Source organism: Hipposideros armiger, unplaced genomic scaffold, assembly GCF_001890085.2.
Source record: "Hipposideros armiger isolate ML-2016 unplaced genomic scaffold, ASM189008v1 scaffold_40, whole genome shotgun sequence".
NCBI classification, from domain to species: Eukaryota; Metazoa; Chordata; class Mammalia; order Chiroptera; family Hipposideridae; genus Hipposideros; species Hipposideros armiger.
In genome coordinates, this window is record NW_017731390.1 from 533,274 (window position 1) to 560,436 (window position 27,163).

General features: G+C 52.2%; 1 long non-coding RNA gene across 1 annotated transcript; it reads left to right on the forward strand.

Annotated features, from left to right (window-relative positions):
* Window positions 1-23,099: 23,099 nt before the first annotated feature.
* On the forward strand, window positions 23,100-26,109 carry LOC109380667 (uncharacterized). Its single transcript, XR_002123545.1, has 3 exons — window positions 23,100-23,180; window positions 23,447-23,628; window positions 26,010-26,109. It is a non-coding gene; the product is annotated as an uncharacterized LOC109380667 (long non-coding RNA).
* Window positions 26,110-27,163: the final 1,054 nt, after the last annotated feature.

A 27,163-nucleotide genomic window follows, 5' to 3' on the forward strand; every position in this document is an offset into this window, starting at 1 on the left:
CCTGCCCTTGAAGACAGGTGGAGGGGCCCAATGAGCTGATGAGGAGGCGGCCTCTGGTTCTGGGTTCTAGAATGTGATGATGGGGGCTGTGGTGGAGGAGCTTCAAGACTCCAAGAACTTGTACTCCCTGTGCCCTGTAGCACATTGTAAAGACACCAGGAACTCAGTGCCAGACGTTAGCTCTCATTCAGGCTCTCTGGGCCTCAGTTTCCTCGTCTGTAAAATGCAGGAGTTGGGCTAGATGAATGATTTCTAATAACACACACACTGAACATTTCCTGTGTGACACAGTCTTCACATGCATTCTATCATTTAATTCATACAATGCTCTGTGAAGTAGGGACTGTAATTATTATCCTCATTTTACAGCTGAGGGAGCTGAGCTCAGAGAAGTTAAGTAATTTGCCCAAGGTCACACAGCCATAAGTGGAGGGGGCCAGTCATGTACCCAGGTCTGACTCAGTGGCACTGCTGAGGATAGCAGTAGCTCAGGTGAGAAGCCAACTGGCTGGAGCAATGGCAATGAGCACCAAGGAGAGGGAAGGAAGTGTGACCTGCAGAGTGAGGAGGGACAGGACCAGGCACCCAGCCCAGTGCAGGGAGGAGTTGAAGATGACTCGGAGGTTTGGAGCCTGAGGGACTGGGAGGGTGATGGCGCTATTAATAGAAATAGGGAAGTCAGGAGGAGGAGCAGGTTTAGGGCTAGAAGATGAGTGCATTCTTAGACATGTTGAAGCTGATTTTCTACTAGGGGTACATGTAGGCCAAGATCCAGTTCAATTAGGAAAATTCAGCACATACAAAAATGCCTCCAACCGTCAACAACCTCCTTACCAAAATGAAATCCCCAAACTTGGAGCACCCGGAGTTCCCCAGCCACGGCCCTGGGCTGAGGCAGCAGGGTTGGGTCTGCAGTAGCCAGTGCTCCAGGCCCAAGTTCAAGTCCCACACTGACCGCTGGGGGGCACCACTGATGCGCAGACCGCGGTTCAGCTGCCCAGGGCGTGCCTGCGGTAGGGTCGACCTAGACCGCGGGTTTTACCCTGGCAGGGAGGGCAGAGGTTTGTTTCTTCCTTTTTGTTTAGGTTAGGGAGGAGGGCTCACCAGCCGCTGGGCTGCTGCTTCTCCCCAGTCTCCCAGGCAACCAGCTACGCCATTTTATGGAGATTTCTGATTACCCTTCAGTCGAGCTCTGTGGACCTTAGAATCTAGAGGAGGGAGAGGGAGTGGAACCCCCTTCCCTGAGTGTGCTTTGGGGACTAGCCTGAAGGACATCTCCGTGTCCAAGGCGCTGGGGGCCGGCGACCTCAGGCGGCGGAGCCTGGGGAGCAGGATCCCAGCTGTTCCAAACCTCGTGTCTCCCCTGACATTTGCGTCAGCAGCGCTGCCCTTTGACTTTTAATTCCCGGGAGTGGAGGGAGGGTGGAGGCAACCTTGGCAATCAGGACTAATTATTTGCAATTTGATTCAACCAGCAGTTATTGGGGTTAGGCCTGGATGCCTGCCCTCCTCTCTACCTCCCACACCCCAGATTTATGGTTGGTCTCCTCAGAAGCTGGGAAGGACAGAGGGCACGAGTGGTTTCCCCGAGAGACATGCTGTACCTTTTGGCCTCCTGATCTCCAGAGCACCCTGAAGAAACTGACGCTTATAAAAGTGCTTTGAGACCCCATGATAGAGGGGGTGTCCATTCTCAAGCTCACAACCCAGCCAGGTCCCGTGCTCCCTCAGGCCAGCATCCACTTCCATCAGGGCTTGCTGGGACAAGGTTCAGGCCAGGCCAGTGAGGTGCTGGCCTCCCAGCTGATGGGTTTAGGGGTTGCTCAGAAGGGATGGGGGTAAGGTAGGCACTGAGAAGCTAGAGGGGCTCCCCAGGCCCCATCCCTCATTGGTGTCCTGTGTCCCTCTATATTTGGCCTCAGCATTACCAACATGCCCTCTCAGAGGGGCGGACAGCCAACCTGACCCATGACGTCTTATCCAGGGCCTGGGCTATTTTGAAACCAGCCTTGAGGGGGGCTGGGGAAGGCGGGGGTGAGAGTGGGGGTGGAGGGGGAGGTTTAAGGGAACATTTCCTCCTGGCTCCAGGTCAGAGAAGAGGCTGAGGGTGAGTGACCCAGAGAATTGGCCCTGAAGCCTTTCTCAGAATTCCCTGTATGGTTCCTGCAATGTTCCTTCTGCTCAGGTTTCCTGGGGATGCCTGGTCCCTGGGGCTGTGGGGGCTTAGTCTGGGCAGGAACCCCAACTTCTTCCCCTGGGTTTTTCCAGCTGCTCATATATCACTCTTCAATGAGAAACAACTCCTTTCATGCCAGGTCCCTGAAAACTAGGAACCAGCTTAGTGGTTCTCAGGTCACTGACATTTCCACAAAAACAACTTAGGATCCGACATGGTCACCAGATTTTCATTTTGCTGAGTTAAGGAAATGTCAAAGGAAAGGTCCTTTTAAACACATACGCACACAATTGAAAATATACAGCTCAGGGAAGAGGGCCACACTTCAGACTGAGCAGGTCTGGCTTGATGAAAACCTTACTATTGGGCTGTCGGAAAAGTCATGACGTATTTTTTTCTGTTTTTCGTTGCAAAAATGCGTCATGACTTTTCTGACAACCCAATATATTGTCCTTATTTATTTATTTTCCTTTTGCCACAAGCAGATGAAAACATGGCAACGGCTAGCACTGGGCACCCCATCGATGGGCTCATGTTCCAGGAACTGCTGGGCCCTTGCTTTTCTCTGCTGGGCCCTTGCTTTTCTCTGCTGGGCCCAATGCCAAAAGCAGCCAGTGGGAAGCCCCTCCCAGCTCTTTCTCTCCAGGTTTTCCGTGCAGCCGTCATCTTTCCACCTATCCCACCCCATGATATTTGCAGGAGGGGGGATGAGGAGTGGTCATCACACACCTCCCAGATGAAGAGAACAGATAGTGTGGTCACACTGCCCACCCACGGAGCGAGGCGTGCCCCTGGAGAAGTCACACAGATGCCACAATCTTCTGAAAGGGGCTGCTGCTGTGGAAGGAGCCATCTGGACAGGGGCTCGGGTGCACACGAGGGGCTGCCACTTCCTGGTCCTGTGATCTGAGACTAGCCCCAGAACCTCCCTCCCAGAGCTTCAATGTCTTGTTCTATAAAGTGGGCATATTATTAACTCCTCATCAAAGGGCTAGTGTGAGGATTAAATGAGAGAATGTTTGTGAAAGTACTTTGTGAAACATAAAGCTTAGGCAGGGAGTAGTTATTATTATAGGAAACTAGTAAATGGCTGAAGAAAGGGCACCCCAACAGCTGATCTCAGCTTCTGGGTGCAATGACAATGCTCACACCCACTCCTAGGTGTGTGATCCTGGGGCCCCTCCAACCTCACAAAGGAGCAACACAAGGCTGATCGCTATGAGTCAAGGTGGCCTGGCCTAGACCAAGGCATTCTGCCCAAAACAGGGCCCGGCCTCTGGCTTGTGCTTGGAGAAAGGGTCTGACATCTGTCAAGGGTTCTATTTCCTTGTGGTGGCCCCACTGCATGGTTATTAATGTCTACCACCCCCCAAATTGTAGAGAAGTGTGTGGAGGACCTCACCAAGAAGGAGGCCCTTTTGGGTGGGATGAAGAGCATCATGTCTATGGATTCAGAGACAGTCCAATGTCTAAACATCAAGGCATTCAGAGGGCTATCCCTGCTTTCCATCCCATGTCGCTGTGGGGTGGCGTGTGAACACACCAACCCATGTTCCCAGGCCAATTCTACCACTTACTCTAGCTGTGTGGCTTCAGACACATCCTTTTGCCTCTCTGAGCCTGTTTGCTCATCTGCAAAATAGAGATAAGAGTACTGACCTCATGGGGTTGCTGTGAGTGTATACAGGATCATGTGTGAAAGCTCCTGAAGGGTGCTCAGTCCCGCAGAGGTCCCCCATCTCACCTTACTGGGACACCCTGGCATAATAACCACGGCCCCCATGAACCAAGGGGTCCCCAGGAAGCATGAGCCTATGGCTGGCCTGCCTCCCCACCCAGAGTGGATCCCCAGGCCCTGCCCTAAACAGGGACCAATGGGAGAGGTTTCTACGCCTGGGCCAGGCCCTGGCTCCCCAACCCCCTCCCCCAACTGCTCAGCAGCCAGTTGTCATGAAGTCATTCCCACCTTCTCCAGCCCACACTTCCCCCCCCCACACACACCCGGGCTCCTTGCTGACATCCCATTTGGCAAAGAGATTGGAAAAGCCGCTGACTCTTCCAGACCCTGAGTTCATTGACTGGTCAGGGCCCATCAGCCCCAGGCTGGCCATGTGGTCAGAGGGGTTTGCAGGGTGAGCCTCCAGGCTTTCATCCCCTGCCTGAAGCCAACCCCCACCCCTAAGACTATCTTCCAAAATACATACACACACACACACACACACACACACACACACCCTCCATACACATACCTAGACCTATACATGTGTGACCCACACACAAGTACACTCCACACTTGTAAACACACTACCCCTTTGCCCCTCAACATAAATAGTCCTACACACACACCATGATACACACTCCCTCCCATGTATACATTTTATACAGCCACCTACCCGCAAAGGCATACTCCTACACATATGTGGCTGTGAGCACGTCCTGCACGCTCACACAGGCACACATGTGTACACGGCACTTCTTTACACCCTGGCGTGGACTGTTGGGCACCACCATGGCTGGCTTTGGCCACTCCTGACTCCACCTCCAGCCTGTGCCCTTGGAATCGTGGGCTGGTGGGGAGGTCTCTGGGTCCTTTGACTAGAATCCCAGACAACCAGAGCTGAGATGGCTCATCCCAGCCAACCCCTACATCCTTATTTGTGGAAACTATGGCCCAGAGAGGGCAAGGGGTGGTGAAGTCACACACCCAAGGTTCTTCCAAGTGCTTCAAAGTGTCTGAGAGCGTGGCAGAGAAGGAAGGCAGCACCTGAACTCCTTCCTCTTCCCTGGTGCCCTTCTGAAACCTCCTGACTCAGTGCCTCCCTGCACTGGGCAGAACCAGCCCCTCAGCTGGTCCCAGTCACAGGCCTTCTTCCAGGATAGCTGCCAAGGTTGGGTGCTGTGAAACTTTCACTCTCTGGCCTAACTGCAAGGTCATGTGAAGCTGCTGGGAAGAGCCCGACTGTTGAGACAAAGCCTTTGTGGGCTTAGGATATTGACACTCAGTTGGCCTTGGCCACCCCACAGCAAATAGCATAAGGCTGTAGTCCCACAATGTACCCTCAGCTTGGCCCTCTTGCTCCCGCCTCAGTCTCCCTCCCAGGACTCAAGACCCTCAGCAGCTGCCTGGAATGTGGTTCCATCAAGGGACCCCAGGCTCCCAGGACTGACTCTGTCCAGGAGACTGTCAGCTCACAGGGGTAAGGATTTCTGCCTGGAGCAGTGTCTGGCACCTAGTAGGTGCTCAACAAAGTGTGTTGAATAAATAAATGGGCCAATTTTCCCTCCCTGGCCTCCTTTCACAGTGGCTCCTCTGGTTCATAATCAGGAATTCTAGCATCGAGTTGTTTTCCCTCAGCCAGGAGCTGGGGATCTGCCATGGGTGGCTGTGTGACCTTGGACCAGTCACTTCCCTTCTGAACTTCAGCAGCTATCTAAGAAGGAGGGGCCACCCCTGGGAAGAACGCAGGGTGTCTTGTGTGATTCCAGAACCATGCCTGTGGGGGGAGGGGGCCAGTCACCAGCTCTGCCTCCTTCCCCCCCCAAACCCCCTCCCCCCCCTTGAAGATGGCACTCCTGTGGGCAGAGCCAGGCTTGGGAACCCTATGTTGTGAATAAAACTTCCTCCCAGAATACATCAAAATTTTCAACCTGGGAAGCCATGAAACAAGAGTAGTTCTCACACCTTCTCCCAAACCACACCCACCTCCCCCAACTCACACGTGGCTGGTCTACCCGCGGAGCCCCAGGGCGCTGACTCTGACTCCGGGTCAACATCCTGCTTCCTGCAGGGCCCTGCAGTGTGGGCCGGGTGCGGGGAGGGGACACAGAGGGCTGTTTGTTCGCAGTGGGCAGTGAGAAGATTCTAATCGCGGCGGATCGCTGGGCCCCAGCTGAAGGTCAGGAGGTAACGAGACCCGGGGTTATAAATAACCTGGCTGGGGCAGCCGGCGGGCAGAAGGCAGTGCTGGGTCCGCACCCCTCGCCCTTACCGCCCTCCCTATCCCAACCGCAGCAACCTGAACCCCTAAGAGTCCCAGCGCGGTGACCTCTGGGGACGAGGTGCAAGGTCAGAGGAGGACCCTGCGCGTCCCTTGCCGCTTCTCTTGCCGGGAGTGTAGGACAAGCAGGTACCCCAGTTCCTTACCCTGTGCTGGGATGGGTGTGTTCGGGGACACTTCAGAGTAGACAGCCCCCCCCCTCCCCAGCCGAAACCCCTTCTCCCGCTCCAGGAGCAGAAGGTGCTGAGAAGGGGCTGGACACAACCCATGGACCCAGGCAGACTGTACCCCTGACCTCCCACACCAAGCCTGCCGGCAGCCTCTGGGCTAAAGCCCTGCCTCACAGCTTGTGGCTGGTTGTCAAGGAGGGCCAGCCTGAAGCACACCCCAACCCAGCCCCCAGCCCTGCTATGGGTCCTAAATTGTAATGGTGGGATTTCCCCTGGGAATTGACCCCAGAGCTCCTGGCATTCTCTAGGCTTATTGGAAGCAGAATCCCTGCGTTGGGGGCTTTGGGAGGCTCAGAGACTGGAGAGGGACTCTGGTGGCACCAGTGAGGGACAAGCCCACCAGGGACTCCAGCCACCTGCACTCCACCTCCCTGTGGACAGAAAAGAGAGGTGGAGTTGACTGCTCCAGGATGCATGCCTTCCCCTCCCCCTTTTTTTTACTGGAGTTAAATATACACACAGAAACTTGCGTAAATCAAAAGTGTACAGCTGGGTGGACTGGCACAAGCCGAGCATGCCCAAGGAACCAGCACCCAGATCAAAAAACAACACCTTTTCAGCACCCAGAAGCCCCTTCACTTAGTACCCCCAGACTTAGCCTCTCTCCTGGTTTCTAACCCCATTGGCTACTTCTACCTGCTTCTGACCTGTACACAAAAGAAACCACACACCGTGTGCTTTTTTGTGTCTGGTTCCTTTTGCTCAATATTGTGTTTGTGAAATTCGCTCATCTATGGGGCGACTGTCCTCATTGCTGGTAGTTCGCCACTGTGTGGCTCTGTCATGACATTCCTACCCATTCTGCTGTGGATGGACACGGGTAGGTTCTAGTTCCTGGCCATCATGAATAGTGACACTGGGAACATTCCAGTTCCTGTCGATTGAGAATATATGGATGCATTTCTATTGGGTATGTACCTACAAGAGGAATTGTGGGGCCCGGGTGTCGTTAATCAGCATTTTAATAAGAATGCTTTTTAAAGGTAGATTTTAGGTTTTTAAAAATGAGGGATGTACATTATTTTTAAAAATTGGAAACTACAGAAAGAAAAAAAAAATCACTCAGGGCTACTCTTTAGAGTTAACCATTCAACCAAACGGCCAACGGACATATCCTAAGAGTTTCTTCTGTGTCAGACTCTGAGCCCAGACCTAGGCCCTCCCTCACGGAGTCCAGGGTCTGGGGCCGTGTCAGCAGTGGTGGCCCCAGGGGAGAGACCAGCGGCCTCTCAGCACCTTCCATGACTTCCCTCAGTGACTCCCCCCTCATCCACCACAGCTGCTCCTGATAAACTCCAAACAGGCCAGCAAGCTTGCCATGCAACCAGGACTCAAGGCAGAGGCCCAGGCCTCCATCCAGCCAGGCTGCACCCCGAGAACTCAGAATGGGGAGTTCTGAATTGTAATCATGCAAAAAGAAGCTGTAGAGAGGAGGGATGGAGGTTAGGACAGGTGTTGGGGCTGACCGGACAGCAGCTCACAGAAGAAGGAAAGCCTGGGTGGTGAGGCTAGAGAGGCATGGGACCAGGCGGACACATCTGGACTTCGGACTTTATCCTGAGGATCGTAGAGGGGGGCTAAGAAGGGAGGGGGTAGATCAGGTGTACTTGTTAGCAAAACCACTCTGGACCCCTGCCAAAACTGGCTTGAGGTGAGACGAGTGAAGGCTGGAGACCTTGGGGGTCTTGAACTGGTAAGCAAGGGGCAGTGGGACGGGAGAAAAGGGAGACGAAGGAGATGTTTAGGCGGTCTCCTGGAAGGATCTTGGCCTGGCTGGCTCTGGCGCGAGCATGGGGGAGCAGGAGGCTCCCAGAAAACGTGACGTTTCAGCCTTACAGAGGGGACTGGGGAAGGCCTGGTGCGATTGCAGATTTGCAGAAGGCTGTGGTTGGTTCTCTTGGGGTTCTGGTGAATCCCTTCCCATCTTGAGCAGGATCTACTTAGGGCTAAGAACTTCTGAGAGCCAAGTTGCTTGGACCTGAGGAGGACAGCCTGAGCCAACCCTCGGGGACTATAAGAGGTGACAGGTGGTCATTCATTTATTTGACAAAAAATTTGAAGCAGGGCGGGGCGGGGGGCATGTTAAAGGGGCACAGGAGCCAAGTGAAGGAGCTCCCAACAGCAAAGCTGGGACAATTTCAGCACCAAAATAAAGTGTTATTGGATTATAACCCAAATGTAAAATAAATATCCATGAGTCCATTATAAATAAGTGGTTGGATAAATTAATAAAAGAGGAAGAAGAGACAAATCTCCCTATGAACAAGAATTCCAAATAATTTGTCTGGGTACTTCACCGTAAATGGAGGAGGGGGGAGCATAGCTCCCACCCCTTAAGTGTGGGCTGCACATAGCACTTCCCTCCCAAGAGGACAGTATGGAGACACCTGACAAACACAACTTCAGCCATGTCATCCAGACCAGCATCAACATCATAAATCATGTGGATAATATGTACCCTTGATATGATATATGATGAAAATGGCACTTTACCTCTGTGAGCTTGCTCCCAGAAACCCATAGCCCTGTCTCATCATGAGAAAAACATGTGGCAAATTCCAGTACAAAACACCTCCTCAAAACTGTCAAGGTCAACAAAAACAAGGAAAGTCTGAGAAACTGTCAGAGCCAAGAGGAGCCCAAGAAGACGTCTTGGCTAAGTAGCATGTGGAGTCCTGGATGGAATCCTGGACCAGAAAAAGGAAATTAGGTAAACTAAAAAAATCTGAATAAATGATAGACTTTAGTTAATAATAATGTATCAATATTGGTTTCTCAGTCATAACAAATGTACCATTATAATATGGGATGTTAATTACAGGAGAAGCTGTGTGCATGGGGAGGTGTTTAGGGAACTCTCTGTACTATCTTCTTAATTTTTCTGTCAATCTAAAACTGCTCTAAAAAAAAAATCTGTTAAAAATCACAACCACCAATACCCCATAGCCCTTTTCCCATTTTACTTTTTGCCATTTATCATACTATAGCTTGAACTCAGGTGTTTTGTTATTGTCTGTTAACTTTAGCATGTAAGATTCCTAAGGTTTTGTCTCTTCACTGTTATAACTCCTAGAGCAGTCTGGCAAGTAGTAGGTATTCAATAAATATTTGTTGAATGATAATTTTCTAAAGCTAGTCACTGTTAGTTTTTCCCCTCTGCTTAAATGCATTTATTATTGTTTTAAAAATAAATACAAGGTTATAATGTTTGGCTTATCTGCTCCTTCGCTTGATAGCTCCTGATTATTTTTCCTTGTTATTATTCTTTTATGGTATCATTTTTTAGAAAGTGCTTATGTTTGCAGGCCTAGTATAAACCAAATGGTTGTGATTCAAGAGGTGTAGGCTTTGGAGCTCCTCTTTCTCTCTCTCGGCTCTGCCACGCTGCCATGTGGGCAGGAAGGATGGCGCTATGCCAGGGCCGCCCTCTGACATCAGATCCGTAGGCACTAGATCCTGCCTGGTGGTGAACCGGGTGTGTCAGAACCCGGGGATTAAATAGCTTTCGAAATCCACCAGCTTGTCTGAGACCAACTAGAGGGCCAGGACACATTCCCAGACCCTTTGCCAGCTCAGGGATAGTGGAAAACCATCCGTGCATATATTTGGGGGAGGTGGGGAGAGGCCTCTCACAATTGGTCACAGCCTAGGCCCCATGACTTTGGTCATGGCCCAAAGTGCTCTGGAGAGCTGAGCTCCTGAGAAGGGGGCATGGATGGTGAGCTAGGGGGTGATCAGACTCTGATCCAGGCACCTGGATGGGGATTGGGGGATCTGCCCTGCCAGCTGTTTTCCTGGTGGGAAGTGGGCAGACTGGGCAGGGTTCCGGGGAACCCAGTCTGTTGTGGGGAGGGAACAGTGTGGTGTGTGTTGGGGTGGGGGTGGGGTGAGGAGCAAAAGGTATCCTCCCTCTGCACCCAAAGGCCATCTGCTTTAAAATCCAGCCACTTCCTGGTAGCAATACAGAACCACTCAGACTCTGCTAGACATATGAGTGCTAAAGATAAAAATACTCGAAGGACACATGTCTCCTGTGAGCTGCTTTGCTAAATGTGCTTTGGGAGTCCTTCAGCGTCCCTCTAAACCACAATTTCACTCCACCCCCACCAACCCCACTTACTTGAAGAAGCAGGGAGCCTGTGATTGCCTTAGAAACCACTGTGTGTGAGAGTGTGAGTGGAGGCAGGTGTGTTCCCGGCAGCCGGCCTAGGTGCGTTCCCATGGGCCGGCATCTGTACTCACCTGCACACGTGCCCCAGTGTATGTATATGAGTGGGCATTGGTGTTTGGGGTGCTGTGCCTGTGTGTGTGGACACGGGTGCCTTGTGTTTGGTGTCTTTGTGTGCTTGTTTTCCTGTGGGTGAGCTCCCGTGAGTCTGCCTGGGCATGTGGGCTTGTGTGGCCGCGTACCTGGGTGTATGTGTGGACATGCGCTTTTCTGTTTATGTGTGGTGAGCCCACTTGAATGTGAGTGTGCATGAGTGGATGGGCTTGCGTGAGGAGCTGTGTGGATGCCCTGACAGGTGCACAGGGGTGCATTCTGTGTGAGTGCACACTTGTATGTGAACTTATGTATGTGTGTGCATCCTTGGCATGTGCACATAGGTGTGTGTGCCCAGAGGTCAAGTTCTGAGAAAAGAGATTGACGTCGGCCCCTTGTGGAGGATCCCCTGGCAGACATATCCCTCCTCTTCCCCACACATCTTATTTATTGACAAAACTGGTGTTTTTAACCCCTCACAGACAAAGTAGTCTCAACTTTTCTCACACCTCCTTATACTTAATCATCCTCATCTTAGGCTTCCCTCAGCTGTACCTGTGAGGATCCTTCACCCTCCATGCCCATCTCCCACCTTCACTAGCTCATTGGTTTGTAGCTCTCTAGAGTCACGGGAGGCCCTGGAAGAAAAGGGCTCCTGAGGCATATGTTTTGGGGGAAAGCTGCAGTCAGTGCACCTGTACAGAGTACCTCCATGTGCCTGAGCATATTAAAGGCCCAGAGAATTGCTGAAGTAAAGAAGCCTGATTAAATTAGTTTCACGTGGGGCTTCCTGGAATTATTTGGAACATACACCCTTCTAGAATCAGGTACCCTTGGGGACGTCTGCAGTGAGTGGTGGAGTCACCTCACTGTGTACAAGCAGCCTGGTTGCGTCTGTAGGGACGCCTCTAAGTGTCCGGTTGGCTGGTGCTGCTTGGACATGGCCTGGGCCCCTCTTAGGAGTAGGGACTGGGGCTGGGAAACACATCCTGGTGCACTGCACCGGGCCTTGCAGGAATAAGCCAAGTCAGCAGACATTTCAGAAGTGGCTGAGGCCTCGCACTCTGTCCCAGGCCTCAGAACTGGTGGCCTGGGGGTGGCACCTCATTCCTACCCGGGACCTGGCCTGGCCGTCAGGGCAGAGGGTATAAGGGAGACTCAGTCATCTGAGCCAACCCTCCAGGACTAGAAGCCAAGTTTCTGGCTCCTGGCCATGCTCTGCCCCTCAGCCTTCACCCTGCCAGGTCAGGTGCCCATCCCTTCCTGAGCTCCAAGACTTCCAGCAGCCAAGACCTCAAAGCACAGTGGTCAGACATCTTGAAGCCCCAGCCTGGGCTGGTGGGGAGCAGGTGCCTTCCAGCCAGTTCCACTCCTGATCTGCCCATGGACTGTTTCTGGAGAATAAGATAGTCAGGGAGGTTCCTGTCCTTCTCTCCCTCCCCCATGACACTGAAAGCAAATATTTAAAATTATGCAAGTAATGCACGACTGCAAGTCTCTTTGTACCATTCACATAGTACAGAAGTAGAGTAAAACCCCAGAGTCTCTTTCACCCCTCCCTGCCCGCCAATCCTGGTCCCCACCCCAGAGGTAACCAAGGTAACAGTTCAATGTAGCCTTCCATTTCCACACTGATGGGTTTTTGAAAACACAAGTAGAACCATACTCTGTATTTTTCTATGACTTGCTTTCTTTAAAATTTAATTTTAATCTGATCCGCATCAATACATCTTGATATACTCCCATTATTTTTTGTCAGCTACATAGGATCCCAGAGTGTCCACATTCCCTTCATTTATTCGATCACTCCTTATTCCTAAACGTGTTGTTTCCCATTTTTTGCTAGAATAAACAGTGGTATGACATCTTTCCACAGATCTGAGGGTGGGGGCACATGCAGAAAAGATGGATTCCTGCGCCTGGCACACAGGAACCAGAATCAGAGAATGAAAGACCAGGAAGAGGCCAAGGTTCTGAGACGACCCCAGGGGGCTGCCACCACAGCGTCCCCCGCGTCTGCCGGAGCTTTAGGCCAGCCCGTGTTGCCCTCCCTTCCTTCTCCCTCGACCATCCTGGGCCTTCCCGGGCTCTGGACTGTCCGTCTGCCTGGCCTCTCCTGCCTGCAGCCCCCGCGACTGCAGAGCTGCCAGGGCCTAGGAGAAACCAAAAAAAAAAAAAAAAGCTGGCGCGTGGTGCTCGCGCGAGCAGCGCGGGACCCTGGCGCTGCCGTTTTTAGTGTGCCTGTAGCCCAGAATATAGACTTAATCACCCCCAAGGAAACGCGGCCATAATATTTTTGGTTGCATAAGCAAACTAAATTAGAAACCTGGAACGCGTTCAAGACCTTTAGATGCCAGCGCGGGGGACCAGGAGAGAGACAGATGGGGATTAGGCGAGTTGAGCATCAGGAGAATAATTTCCTCTTTTAATTTGGGTTCCATGGACGTGGAAAGCAGCATTATCGGCCCAGTTGCGTAACCGGAGCCACAGCCCGGCTCTGATCAGCGGCCACCGCGAGGCAGATCCGGCCTCAGCCGCTGCGCCACCTGCCCAGCCAGGCGCCCCTCCACACCAACCACCCAGGGGAGGCGGGCGCTATTGTTAGCGTGCGTGCTCGACGCGGGAGTCCTGAGAGAGCTCGAGTGATTCGTCCCAGGCCACACTGCTCGGGACTTGGCGCTCAGGATTTGAACTCAGTTTGACTGGAAAGAGGCTCTCTGCGTCGTTGCGCAGAATCGGCATGTTCCGCAGCCCTGCAAACTCCCGGGGCTCTGAACACAGCCCCAGGATGTCCATTGTGGGATTGTGTGGAATTAATAGAAAATGGGCAACCACCAAAATATTTGACAGCGAGGAGAATGGGCAGACGAACTTTGGAGCATTCGTGCTTCTGGCTTCATCTACAGCAGTGCGAAAAGACAAGACGGGGGGTGTGTTTGGGGAACTCTCTGTACTATCTTCTTAATTTTTCTGTCAATCTAAAACTGCTCTAAAAAAAAATCTGTTAAAAATCACAACCACCAATACCCCATAGCCCTTTTCCCATTTTACTTTTTGCCATTTATCATACTATAGCTTGAACTCAGNGAGAGATCTTCATTCAGACCTGGAAAGAAGTTCCAGACGTGAGATTAAGTGAAACAGAGCCAGTTGCAGAACAATATGAATATATGGTGTCATTTGTGTTGAAAGAAAAACCAAACAAACCACAGATCCCTAGCAAAGCTATCTCTTTTTGCACCTGCAATGTACAATACATGAAAGCAGTAGATGCTTTCAAAGCGGCCACAGGGTGGTCACCACACTGATGGGGACGGTCCCCTGTGGAGGGAGGCAGGGAGTAAAGGAAAGTCGCCGGAAGCTCACATTCTGCTTTGTATACTTCTGGACTGTTTGGATTTCTCACACCAGAATGCACTGTGTGCTTGTGCCATTAGGAAACAAACCCCAAAGACAGGAAGCCTGGAGGCTAGCTTGTAGATGGAGGCTGGACTCCGCCTCCAGCAGCCTTCTCAGAAAGCAAGTAGGAAGGGAGATGCCTGACGTTCCAGCAAGGAGGAGTCTTAGAAAATATGGCATCTAGCACCTTGTTATCTGAATGGGACGCTGAAGCCCAGGACCAGAGAGGGACTGGCCCCAGCATCTCATACCAGCTGGCAGCCGGCATGTGGAGGCAGGAGCTGTGGGTTGTGAGCCTATGGTTTTTCCACCACCAGGCTGTTCTGCCCTGACAGTTCTCAAATATGCTGGTGTCGTGGTGCTGCAGGAGAAGGGGAACAGAAGGAAAGAACTAGGTACTTATAGAGCAGGATAGGTGTGTGTGTGTGTGTGTGTGTGTGTGTGTGTGTGTGTGTGTGTGTGTGTGTGTGTGAGGGGGGAGCAATTTGTTATCCAGCCAGCCAGCCAGCAAACGTGTTGAGGCCTATGGCAGATTTAAAGCATGTCTGAAAGTTCTTCAACACTCTTCCCATTGAAAAGTGGGGTCTCTGTCCCCTCCCCTCAAATCTTAGCAACTCAATTGTAACCCATAGAATGCAGTGGAGGTGACACTGCCTGACTTCCAAGGCTGGATCAGAAAAGGCCACGAGGCTTTCTTCTGGCTCTCTTGGGACTCTTGCACTGGGAGAAGCCTGGCTATGTAAGAAGTCTGACTACCCTGACTGAAGCTGCCATGCTGGAGAGGCCACGTATAGCACTTTAGTCAAAAGACCAGCCAAGCCCCCAGCCAACCACCAGCATCAGCTGGGACCATGTACACGGGCCATCTTGTCCACTCAGCCCAGTCGAGCCATCAGATGACTGCAGCCCATGGCAGACCCCTGACTGAGACCTTCCCAAATTCCAGACCCACAAAACCACGAGCAAAATACAATAGGAATTTTAAGCCACTAAACAGTAAGGTGATTTGCTACGATTGGAAGCAATCGTATCTGAAAAGGGGGTTACTCTATGCCAGGCATCATGCACAGGGGAGTAGAATGATGAATATGCATGGTCTCTGCCCCCAACAAACTAACCACTTAATGGTGAAGCCAGACACATAAGGAGATAATTATAATATAATGTGGTCAGCACCATAGAGTCATGCCCCGGTAATATAGGAGCAGAGCTGGAGTCTGTAATCTAGGCTGGGTGGGGTCTGAAAAGTTTTCCTGGAGGAGGTGACATTGAACTGGCTTTGAAAGGTGAGTAAGGGTTGTCCAAATAAGAGATGAGGTGAGGAAGGAAAGGCGGTCCAGGCAGAAGAGTAACCTGAGTAAGCCCCTTGGGCGAGAAGCAGAACCATGTCAGGCAGGGGGCTCTTTTTGAAGCAGGAAAGAGATGGAAGGAGATGAGGCTGGGCGGGTGGCAGGAACCCCAGATCGTGGGAGCCCTGAAGGACAAGAGGGCAATTGGGAGGCATTGAAGGTGGAGGCAGGAGGTAGAGAAGAGAAGGGGGAGATGGGAGGGGGATAGACCTGTGAGGCGACAGAAGCCTAGGAAAGAGAACTTGGGGATCCCAGAGCTAGATCTCAGCTGGGAGAGCTGAGACATGAGAAACATTTAGCCAGGTGCCTGGCTGGGAGTGTCACAGGCAGCTCCTGGGTGTCTGTTTTGGGTGGCAGCGTGGGTAGTGGCATCAGCAGCTTAGAGTGCCCTGGAGGAGAAGTGAGTATGATTTGGCCTTTTTGCAGCATTGTGGCAGGTCGGTGAGGAGATGTTTAGAAGCTCACTAGATATTCAATCCAAAACTTGGGGAGAGATCTGGGGAGGAGGTAGGACAATCACAACACTCCATAAAATAAATGTGTTGGATGAATGACTGACTGACTGACTGACTGAATGAATGAATACCAGGCGATCATCCATCCATTAGGTTAGATCAGGCTGTGAGGGGATGTGGGACAGGCCCTGGGGGTTGACGCTATTGCTCAAATTGGCAGGGGAGATGGTAAGTGGGAGCTAAGTGTGGTAACGGCCCGGTGTGATCCATGGCTAAAGTTCCTGGAATGTGTCCTAACAGGTGGGCCACAAGAACCAGTGAGGAGAGAAATACAGAAGTCCAGGGAGTCAGGCAGCTTCAGGGTCAAAAAACAGTGATTTCAGCATCAGCAAACGATTGACTTGGTTTCAAAGATGTAGGTTTGGAAGTACGGTTTGCATCGGACAGCTTCTCTCTGACTCTCAGACACGCACTGCCTGGCAGGCCCCATCTGGGAAGACTGACAGGTTGTCCATGAAATCCTAGGAAACCTTCAGACCCCAAGAACCTTAATCATGTCTGCTGGCTTTTCCCATCAACCCCAGTGGTTCTCAGTCTGGGCAAAACATGCAAATCACCTGCGAGCTTTGACAATCCCGATGTCCAGGATGTATCCAGACCAACTAAATCAGAATCCTGGGGGAGGGCCCAAGCAGCAGCATTTTTAAAAGCTCCTCGGGTAATCCTCCTTGGCACCAGCAGCGTTAACATCACAGGTAGCTTGTTAGAAATGCAAATTCTCAAATGCCACTGAGACCAGCTGAATCAGCACCTCTGGAGACAGGGAACCCAGCAACGTGTGGTTTAACAAACCTGTGGTGTGATTTTGATTCTCCATAAACTTTGAGGCTCTTCATTTCAGACTGAGGAGGTGGGAGGCACAGGTGGTGCCCATCAGTAACTCGACACATCTGAAAACAAGCAGCTTCACAAGACACATTTGCTTTCAAGATGATGTTTGAAGATAATAAGAAAGAAATCTTACTGTGGTTTACTCATTTCCCAGGGTCAGGGGACACTCCAGGTTGGGCTATTCTCCCTTATTCAATTGGAAACCTTTTCTAGTCTGCCCACGGAATTGTTAAGCAACCCGCCCTTTGCCGCCTGAGGCCTGCAGACCTCCTATTCCCCAACACAAGGCTGGTACATAGTAGGTGCTCACTCAATGGCAATTTTTCTTCCCTTTTCCCTTTGGAATTTAGAGAGCAGTGGCTTACATAAATCCTCCTGCTGTTTTGATTTATATTGAAATTAGTCACATTGCCCAAGTGCCCTGCGTGGGGGTGGCCAGCTGGCAAGGGGTGGGGGTTGGGGGGATTATGAAATACCGGGTCTCATCCAGTCAGGGCTGGTTGTCTTTACTTTAAAACCTTTGCAGATGATCTAAAGGGAAGTGTATGGACTGGGAGGCAAATCACATTGAGGATTTTATTATGTCTCTGCAAAATGACCTGTCCTATTTCCTTGATTCTATGACACAGGAGATTTACCAAGAGCTTTTTTGTTTGTTTGTTTGTTTTTTGTTTTGGTGAAAAAAAAAATACAGGCACATTACACATTATGTGTATACATCTATTATAAAGTGCATTTGTATTTTAGAAATGTGAAAAATGTCTATCTCGGAGGCAATGAAATAAGATTGTCCTGTGAACGACGATTGGAAGGAAGTGTGAGGAAATACAACAGAATAATGCTTGTGAGTTACAGGGTATGTTTTGGTCTTTTGAGATTCTTGTCATGGGTATGAACATGGGATTTGTGTAATGATTACAAAACAAAATTTACAAAGGGAAAGAAATCTCACTGGCCACAATAGCCGCAAAGTCTCCTGGGGGAGATGTGATAAGTTGCAGCCTTTGGGAAACCTACAGTAATGTGGTCCTAGTTCTTAGGACTTGAATTTAGTGCCTGTGCAACCTCTGGTGGGCCACCCTGAGCCTCAGTTTCTTCACTTGCAATGGGAATCATGGCTATCTCTGCCTGGCCTGGTTCATGGTTGGTGAGAGAATCCAATGCAGGGACTACTGAACGGAAGAGCAGATGGAAACCCTCATCTGCTTAGTTTGGGGAGGGGATATTTCTGGGAATCCCAAGCCCACAGCCTTGGTGGACCCTCTCGCTGCAAATTCACGGGTGACACTGTGCTTCCATGGAGGCCCCCACCTTATCTGCTGGCAAAAACTCAGTGCCAGTAAGATTTTGTTGCTAAAATCTCAAATCCACTACGGCCTGAAAATGCAGTGTGTGAGGAGATAGGGTCAATCAGCACAGAACACACGGATGCCTGGTGTGGCCCAGAGGCAGCCAAAGGGCCTGAGAGTCACCCCATTAGAGTCTCCCCTTTTGGGGGAAATCATTTCCCCGAAGGGCCCTGATAAAACGCCAAGGTGTTATTTTCGCAAGATCAATGCTAAGATTTAGAACATATGTTGTAGCCCGCAGATGGTCTTGGCCTTCACAGGGCTTTTGAAATGTTTGAACCTCCCACAAAACAGCCATAATCCTTTTCATTCCTGTGGCTACAGTTTGGGGTGTGGTGGGACTGGACGTGGCAGTTTCAAGGGGCTGCCTGGGCCCCAGGGCACTGGGAGGAATTCCAGGGAGCTGGGCATCACTGCGCCTTCAGTCGCCTTCAGTCCTGGGCTTCCTGCTGCAGCGGGCGTTGGAGAATTTGGGGAGCGGAGAGAGCTTCTCACCCAGATTATGAAGGGAAGAATGTTTTACAGTTCCGAAGTCAGAGAGGGGAGGGTTTGCAACCCAGTAAGGGAGAGTTGCCAGCTTGCGCCTTCACCCAAACGTTCAGCAGTAAGTAACTACTCTGTGCCAGGTGCCCTCTAGGGGGCCATGGAGCAGTTGTCTCACTTAATTCCAACAGCCTGTGCAAGCAGTATTATTGTTCCCATTTACAGATGACTAAACTGAGGCTGAGAGAGGCCAGGTCACATTGGCACTCCTCCCCTTCAGAGAAGCTATACCCCCATTTCGCCCCTGTGCTCCCCCAGGCTGGCAGGGCCAGGGAGGAGGTTAAATTCCAATGAGTGGGTGTCGCCCACTCATTGCCCTCTGATGCTTTGGTTGGTTTGCACTCTTTGGCTGGGGTCAGTCTCCAGGGGCCCCCTTGGCTCGCTCAGGCTCTCAGCCCAGGCAGTCTCACTCATCTTGCAGAGGTGGGGCTGGAGGATGTTATGGGCTTGTCTGGGCATGCCCCTGTTGGGAGAAGGGATGGACCAGCTGACCAACCCATCCTCCAGGCCCAGAAGCTGTAAACGGTGTGCCTTTTAAGAGGCGCCCAAGAGACACCCATATTCACTGGGGGCTCCTCTGCTTACAAAATTTATATCTTACAGAGTAGAAGGTATGGAAAATATGGCAAAAGTATTTAAAAGTCACCCACGATGCCACCAGCTAGAAAGGACCACTGTTAGTGAGAGAGGAAAACTTTCTTTCTGCCCTGAAGTGACGCTAGATGTGAATTACAACTAGATTGTATTCTCCTGTGGAGGCAGGGATCACAGGTATTTAGAGTTTGGTTTTGTTTTTATCCTCTTCCATCCTTTTTCGGCTTGTTTGGAGACTTTTTTAAAGAAAAATCCTTCCTAGTATGAAGCACAGACTTCAGGAAATACTTGTTCAATGAAAGAATGATAAGCAGAGCTCGGTAATGGTTGGGGCCGGAACACTGGCTGGCTTTAGGCGCGCCCCACCCTGGGCTGAGAAGTCCCAGCGCCATTCACCGTCGAATTCTTGGCATCCCTGGCGTGTGTTTAGCCCTCATCCAACATCTCCGGTGTTTGTTGACCTTTAAGAGGGGAGCTACAGGTGGAGAGGAACCGTGACCCTGGGAGACTGTGGTGTCAGCCAGAGTCTCAGCCTCCTTCGAAAGTTACGGGCAGAATAGAACCCAGGACCAAAATGTGGGGTTCCTCCCCTTGGAGCGTCCTCAGAGGTTGTTAAGAAAGAGGGAGACAGTGCTAGAGGAACCAGTCTTCAAAGACAGCAGGAGGGGTGGAGGTTGGACACAGGCAGGCTGTCAGCTGTGAGCACAGAGGCCCTGTGGATGCCAGCAAAGGTCACCAAGTTTCTCTTCCTGGAGGCTTCTAAGAAGGGGCATCTCTGTGGACTGGGTCAGCGGCCACCTAGCCCTGGCAGGAGGAAGGACCAGGGACTTCAGGAGCCCTTTAAGAGATCAAGGAAGATGGGGCAGACAGTGGAACAGAACGGGGTGGGTGGGACGGCTGAGTGGGGGAAGGGCATGGCTTTCCTTTCTGCTCCTCGGCAGGCAGCCCAGCCTGTGGGAGGGGCCAGCTGTGTGGGTCTCCCCGTTGGCTCAGCCCTTCATAAATCTGGAAGCTACTGTGAGGCTTTGTACAGAGCTGGCCCACTCCACAAAGGTGCTTTAGGATTCTTCCTGGAAAACCAGTAGCAGGAGGAAGCTAGTGATGCCAGGCTGCTGGCCTGTGCCAATGAGGCCACAGGGTAGGGCCTCGGACCCTGGGTTTAAATCCAGACTCTGCCACGTCCAAGCTGGGGTGACTGTCAGCAAGCAAGAGATTTAACCTCTCTGAGTTTTAGTGTCTTCCACTGTGAAATGGGGATTTGAAAAAAACCCCAAAACCTATTTCCTCTGTTCACCTCCCCCTCCTTTCTCTCCCCCTCCAACCCCCATCAGGGTTGCTGAGAGGATTATGCAAGACAAATTAGGCAAAAGAGCCTGACATATCTAGGTGCTCAGTAAACCATATTCTCCCCTAAATGGTGTTTCTCAGAATTGACTGCACACCCAAATCTCCTTGGGGACTTGATTAAACCACGACTCCTCCCCACCCCTTGCCAAGCAGGTGTGTAGATGGGCCCACATTTGCATTTTACACAAGACCCAGATGTTTCTGAGGTGGTAGGACCCCAATATAGCACTAAAAAATGCTAAAGGACTATTGCCAGGCAGGGCTCCTGAGCAGGAGTGTGGGGTCTTCCCCCACTCAAGGGCGTGGTCAGCTAGGGGCCCTAGCTAGCAGCCCCTCCCTCCGGAGAGCTCCAGGAGCCCTGTTGTGAGCTGCTGGTTGCTGGGATGCGGTGTGGGTTTTTGTCTGCCTTCCCCACCCCATGCCAACCCGCCCAGCAGGCCCCACTGCCTTGGCAACGTGTTGCAAAGTCCACACAAAGGGAAAACTGCACTGGGAGGCTGGTCCTGCCCGACGCCAGGGGAAGAGTTTCCATGGCAACACTGACATCACCAGGCTCAGCCGTCTGCAGAGCCAGGCCCTGAATGGAGGTGCCTGGGTGTTCACGCTGCAGCCCCGTGGAGAGTACTCAGGGGCTTTGCACAATGCTGGGGTGTGCCTCCCTCAGTCCCTGAGGGAGGTTCAAAACCCAGCCCTGCCTCTGACCTCCCAGTTGACCTGAAGCAAGTCTGGGGGCCTGGGACTCAGTCTCCTTATTATTAAATAGAGCTAGCAATATTTGCCTTGCAGAGAGGGTGAAAAAAATCATGGCTGTAGACAGGTGCACGGTAAATTGTAAAGACCTATTCCAATGGTGAGTGGCAAGTTTGGATTACTACTAGGGCTCCTCGATGTGGGATCCGGGAGAGGAGCCTGGGAATTGGGGAGGAGAAGGCACAGTTATCCATCAACACCACCCCCCTTCCGTGAAAGGAGGGTGGGTGGGGGTACCCGGTGAGGACAGTCATGGAAGAGGGGGACTATAGGGTCTGGATGGTGGCTCAGGGGGCTCTGGTCTCAGGCCCCAGGTTTGCAGATGCGGATTCAGGAGTCCAGGAAGCAGGTGTGATTGGCCCGATCATACCCTGTGTTGTGATGGAGCTGGGATGTTGACAAAGGTCCTTTGTGCCCAGTGGGTGGGCCCTGGGGGTGGAGCCACCTCTGTTCTTTAAGCTGCAGGAGTAACACTGACTGCTCTGCAGGAAATCAACATCAGAAGCACAAGGTGGGAGAGGGTGTGACCTTCCGAGATCAGTGGAGTTGTAGGTTGGAGTCTACCCAAGGTGTGCCAGCTAGGGGGACGGGGAGGGGGTGCTGAGAAAGGCCACACCCGCTTCCTCTTTGCTGCCTCCTCCTCGGAGGCTCTTCTCAGGGGCTGGGCTGCAGAAGGCTCCCTGGCTATTTCCTTTCCCAGGGGTGCAATCTGGTCTTTAGCAGTCCCCTCCGTCCCCACCTCCTGCACACATGCTAAGGGCCTCCCTAGGCCTCAGCCACATGGCCAAGGGCAATTCTAAGAAGAGATATTATCAGGCCCTTCAGAGCTTGTTGCCCATCCAGCAAATCCTTCCCCCACCCCCCTTAGCTTTCCCCTTCTCAGCTTCTTCCCCATTTATAGGAATTGGGGGGGCCTGTCCCACCCACAGAGGCTCAGCCTGTGCTTTGCCCCACCCCGCTCCGGTCCATCAGACTGTGTTCAGCTTCCCCCAGACACCTGCACTTAGGCCTCCCTCTAGCCCAGGGGAACAGTGGAGGGCCCTCAGCTCCCTTTGAGGGAGGGCAGACCTCCCACTGTGCCAGGGTCACTCATCAACCTCTCAGGAGGTTTCTGTGAGTTCTAGACAGCCGTTCAGACCTAACTGTGCCTCCCTCATATTAAGAAGGCTGCAGCCCCTTGTTCTGTTTCACCTCTCAGGGGAAGTGACCAGGCCTGCTGCTGGGGCGAGGGGCCTGTGCTGCCCGGCAGCTATGGTAGGGACACAGGAAGAGAAGGGAGACCTTGGGGTCCCTTTGCTAGGCCACTACATCCCTGCAGCCCAGGGGAGCAGGAGCAGGGAGGACCTTACCGCACACATGCCCTGCCTGGACTGCCCCTGTGTCCCTACGGACACTTTATCCTGCTTTGCCTTGAACTGACTGTGTTCACCCAGCTGTAGACTCCTGTTCAGCTGGACTGTAACACGCCACTGTTTGGCTTCAAACCGGTTCTGTAAGGGTGGCTCCAGTCCCATGTCCTGGGGTGGTAGAGTCACCCATTGGGGTGCCCTGGAGGAGGCAGGCATCTGGGAACAGGAGGTCTAGAAGGCATGGGGAGAAGACATGCCCCTTTTGAGATAGAAGCCCAAGGACCCCCTCCCCCCCAAACAGAACTTGGTGCCCACTTGAGACGCTCTTTCAGCAGAAGAGAGCTGCCTGACCCCATCAAAGGGCAGTGGCTGGACTTGGGCTCCTGGGACACCAGTCACACCCTTTCCCAATCTGGCTCTCCCTCAGGGAGGGAAGAACTGGTCAAAGGTTGGAAGTACCCGGCAGGAGGATCCTTCTTTGCTCACCAGGTAATGGGCTTTCTGAGGCTGCATCCTTCCGCCTCCTCCCTGCAGGAGGGTGGGCCCCAGTGTCGTGACCCGAGGCTTACTTAGTATAACTCTCCGAGAACACATTGGGAAATAGCTCAGCTTGCTTAGGCCAGCTGCTCTGGCCTTAGCGAGGCTCCCAGAGCTGGCTAAAGCATGATCCGAGCTGGCACCATGGGGGCTCGATGCTCAACTCTGACTTGAGCATGTTCAACCCAGCACCCTACTTACACAAGATGATTTTGCAGGAAAAGAAGTTAGCCTTCAGTGCAGGCGGAGCCCCAGCTGTGACCTGCCATGGGCAGCTGTCCTCTGCCCGCTCTCCCTGTGACCCTGGCTTCAGCCTCCCACTGCAGATTCCTCAGTAAAGAACCTCTGGCCCCAGCATGGCATCAAGTGGCTTCAATGGAGCAGGAGCCAGCTGCTGAGGGTGAGGATGCCATGCTCCCTCCTGGGGAATCCTGGGGCCTCCCGTTCCTCTGAGGCTGACGTCACAGCAGAGATGCACAAGGAGCCGATGGGGAGGGGCTATGGGACACTTGCCGTGTACCAGGCCCCACAGGAGGCTCTTTCACGCATGTTATGTCTTTATACCTTCATAAGACCTGCTGAGGAAGGTAGTCTCTTTTCCCAGGTACCAAGAAGGAAAGGGAGTCACAGCTAGTACCATGAGGTTAGGACGACCCAGGCCTGTCTCGTGCTGTGTGTAATTTCTGAGGGGGGAGCACTACCCTCCCTGAGCACTTTCGGATTCCACGGACTGTCTGGGACGGGTTAGTGAGGCTCCTGCCTCCCCGACGTCTCCAAAAGCTAGGGAGGACTCCCTCTGCCCACCTGGGGTCCTCCTTCTTCCTACTACAGTGTGGACACCAAGTGAGCACACGGTGACAAGTGAGACCCTGCTTGAGAAATGGCCAAGCTGACAACAGCAAGCACAGCGGCCCCACTCCCTGGCAGCGAGCAGACAGACTGTCTCAGAGTGGAGACAGGACAACCCAGCCTGAAAGGGAAAAGTGAAAGTCTAGTCGGCAGACTCCCTCTCAAAGTGACTGTCCATTCCAAGATAAACCCCTGCGGGTCCTCAGCCCTCATCAGCCCCATGCTCAGACCAGAAACATTGCCTCCCGGGGGTCCTTACCCTGGAAGCAGGAGCAGGTCTGGCGCAAGCTTGGGAGCCACAGACAAGCCTGTGTCCCAGGCTGGCGTCCAGAGGTCTGGTCTCCCTCAGACTGACCAGCTGTGACACTTTGAACAAGGGCCTAATCTCGCTGACTCAGTTTCCTTGTCTGTAAAATCAGCCCTGCTTACAAAGAAGGCTGTTGTGAGGCAGATGAGATCCCGTGTGCCGAGCTCTGTAATCAGGCAGGTGCTGAACAAGGGGAGGAGAGTGGCTCCCACCCCCTGACCACACAGCTGAGGGGATCGAAGGTCGGCAAGGACATCTGACTCTGTTGGAAGAACCAGAGATTGTGAGGTGAAGCCCCCGCCCCCACCCTGGCCTGCTCTGCCTTTTTCCCCCCCTGTTCTGCCTTTTTGACTCAGCCATATCGAGCCAGGCCTGAGTTAGGCCGGGAAGGCCGGTGACTCATGGTGACCTCACTCCTCTTGGCCTCAGTTGCTCATCCTGCAAAATGGGTGTGGAGGCTCTTGGTTAATCAATCTCCCAACGAAAGGCCCTCAATAGCTGTGGAACTCTGCTATGAGCATCACCATTCCCCCTTGCTCTTATTCACCTGGCTAGGAAGATGTGTGAAAGGGGAGATTCGGGAAAAGAATAAAAAATGAAGGAAAGAAGCGTCACTTGTAGCCAAGCACCCAGAGCCAGCTGGGTCTCACACTGGCTGGTCATCAGAGCTGGTGGCTCTTTCCCTGTCACTTTTCCACACACAACCAAAGAGACAAGTTACCATTTAACCAGCCCATGGGAATTGGGGCCAAACCTTCCAAATGGCAAACCAGCAGGACCTGTTTGCCGGGATGAAATAACCCCACTAGACCTGGTGCATGGCTGCCCTCCTGCAACCCTCCACCTCCCGCCGTACACAGCCCAGCAAGGTGACCTTGGCAAGTCTCCTAACCTTTCTGAGCTGTGGGGCTCATGAGTAGATGGGGGAAAGGGGCTACTGGGAGGGGCCAGAGATGGGGGCTTAGGGGAGAACACACAGACATTCCAAGGTGTGAGCTAGCAGTGTCCCCCAGACTTAGCTAGACAATCCAGGTCACTGGAGAGGCAGGCTGGGAAGGGGAGTTTCGGTGAGAACTGAAGAGAAGGAGACTCCTCAAAGTCTGCAGACTTGGGGACATGGGAACCAGGGAGGGGCCTGATCCCAGTCTCCGTCCTCAGCCTTCCCAGAGCCAGCACTGAGGGCAGAGCTCTCCTCTTGGACTCCTCTTGAAGCAAGGTCATGTCTTAATCACTCCAGGGGCCCCCCACATATCTGATACCCTGTAGATATGGCCAGTGCTTATTGCATAACTGCTTGGCTCTCGTCCTTTTCCCCAGGACACCCAACCATTGGTCAGTTTAGCCTTGGATTCCTCGACTAACAGAGCAGGAAGGTTGGAAGGGGTCTTACGGATTATGGGGAGGGTGGGGGCTTAGAGAGAGGAGCATACATTATATTTTACTTTGAAAAAAATTGTATGCCTCAAGTGACATCAGATTATATCTTTTTACCCTTCTTAAAGTTTTAAGTACATTTAAATTATAAAATATTTCAAACATACAGAGAAATAGAGTAATATCTCAGATAGCTACACACCCACAACTAAGCTTGAACAAATGTTAATATTTTGTTATATTTTCTTTAGGTTTCCTTTGGCCAAAAAATCAAATGTTGGGACGGCTGAGTGGCGCGTTGGTTAAGAGCTGGCTTGGGACGCCAGCTCTGAGCAGCAGGGCCCCAGTTCGGATCCTACATGAGGGCCAGTGATGCTACACCCTCTACGGCTAAGATGGTGAACAACAGCTCAACCTGGGACTGAGCTGCTGTGAGTCGCCGGCGATGGCGTAGGCTGCAGTGGGGCTGGCCGGCAGCGGGCGTGCGCTTTCGTGAGCTGCCGTGAGTGGCCGTCCAATGGCCGGCAACCTATCTGCCTCACCCGGGAAGACCACAATGGTAATACCAACATAGGCCAGTGAAGCGATGTCCTCCACAACTAGACTGAAGAACAAAAGGACAGCAACTTGTCTGTTCCTCTTCCCCGATTCCCTAATAAAATCTTAAAAAAAAAAAATTAAATGTTGGCAATAGAACTGAAGCGCCATCCCTAACCCATCTCCTTCCTCCCCCTTCAGAGGAGGCCACTGACTTGAAATTGATGCATTTTCACATGAGTGTTTTCATACTTTTACTATATATAGGGGTCCATAAGCAACCTACGGTATAGTTTTGCATGCTCACAAAATGATGTGTAAAAATGTGGGTTGTGGCTGATGCGTGGTGCAGGGTTTTCCTCTTTGGTTCTCTAGGACCTCCAGCCCCTCACTGTCTTGAAACAGGGCAGGAACTCTCTCCTTTGATACAATGGGCTTCTGTATGAAATCACCTTTGCTAAACAGGTCCCTCTGTTTGGAAGTCACAAGTTTAATGGCAACCCCTCACCTGATAGGATGAGACTAGAGCCCAGGAGGTCAGATGACTTGCTCCAGGTCACACAGCAGGCTGAATGGCAGAGTCTTCTCATGCCTAGTCTAGGACTAGGAGGTCACGTTCCCACAGACCTCCCTTGTTAAAGGCAAGATAGACGGGTACCCAGCCCCAGAGGCTGATTTGCTTCTTGGTCATGGAAAGGCAAAGGGGTCTGGACCTGGCGCCTCTAAGGAAACCAAATGGCTGCCTCTCTGGGGAGTGGTGACAGGGCACAAGGAAAGCCCTAGATCTGGGCTGCCAGATATGGCAGCCACCAGCCCCCTGTGGTTGTGGAACACAGGGAATGAAACTCATCCAAACTGAGAGGTGCTA